Raw genomic sequence first — 1,119 nt, 5'->3', positions numbered from 1 at the left:
GTCATCTTTGTTTCTAACTTTTCCATTCCAGTTACCAATAATTATCAATGCATCTTGATTGACCTTTTGATCTCATTAGTAATATCTACTAGGTACAAAATTGAGGTGTAGATGCAAATATACATCTTTCTGCACAGTGCATACAAAATTAGAGCAAGAACTATTTGCTCATTATATTAATCCCTTCTAACATGCCTCTAAGAATCATTTTTACTGCTGCTTCTAGAAATGCAACCTGAGAGTTTATGCACATGTTTGTTTTAGAAATCAAAGAAAGGTAAACTCACAAGACTTTTTCTGGAAATGGTTGACGTTTGTTTCAAATTGATGAACTTTATTTAGAATCTCTGTAATCTCTCAGGGATGCTCATTGACATTCCCTGGCCATGGCATTGCGGAATCTCTATTGTGATGCATACTAATTGCCCAAGGAAAGACCTGAGGGAAGAGCAAAATGGTGCTCTGCCATCAAGGGGATGCTCTTGACTTACACAGTGAGTGTGCTGTGTACCCTAATGAGAAAACATAATCACTGGAAAACCATCCTGTGTACAAGCAATATTCTTCCCCACCAACGAACCCTTCATTTTGGAGGCATGAAAAGTAACAGAATATAAGGCACGATTTTAAAACCCATTCAATTTCTTTCAATTATTTTTGTATATATGCTACTGCAACTTATTTTAACTTTTCCCTAATATCTTACAACCTAGGTAGTCAAGTACCTCCTACTAATGGCAGTGTGGTAATGATAACTGAAGTAAAACATTTTAAAACACACTGATCAATTAAATTATTCCTGGACTAGGAAGCCTCAATATTTAAATAAATAACGAATGGCTGTCCTATAGGCTGTTGTGCTAATCTACCCAGGAGGGTCTCCCTCCCCTCACTCACCCTCTGCTCTGTCCCACACGAGTAATTATCCTCCAGTGGCTCATTCTTCTAGATTATGTGTCTAAAGCATGCCCATCAGACAGTGAGTGCTCTTTTTGCAAATGTTTGGCAATAGAGAGTCTGACCTTTATTTTCCTAGTCTCTTTGAGACCTGAAATCCACAGAAATCTGTCCACTGTGAGTGAGCCTGCTGGTATTTTCCATACCCGTGGCACTGCTCCC

The 1,119-nt window shown here is 38.5% G+C and overlaps 1 protein-coding gene across 3 annotated transcripts in view; it reads left to right on the top strand.

Moving 5' to 3' along the window:
- Positions 1-1,119, top strand: part of GRID2 (glutamate ionotropic receptor delta type subunit 2) — a 1,637,701-nt gene that overhangs the window by 1,148,698 nt on the left and 487,884 nt on the right. The window lies entirely within an intron of this gene.

The sequence above is a fragment of the Echinops telfairi genome, unplaced genomic scaffold, assembly GCF_000313985.2.
Source record: "Echinops telfairi isolate 266 unplaced genomic scaffold, ASM31398v2 ScPeMD7_7468;HRSCAF=8506_0, whole genome shotgun sequence".
Classification (NCBI taxonomy): domain Eukaryota; kingdom Metazoa; phylum Chordata; class Mammalia; order Afrosoricida; family Tenrecidae; genus Echinops; species Echinops telfairi.
The sequence above is the reverse complement of the archived record's forward strand: the minus strand, read 5'-3'. Positions and strand labels throughout refer to the sequence as shown.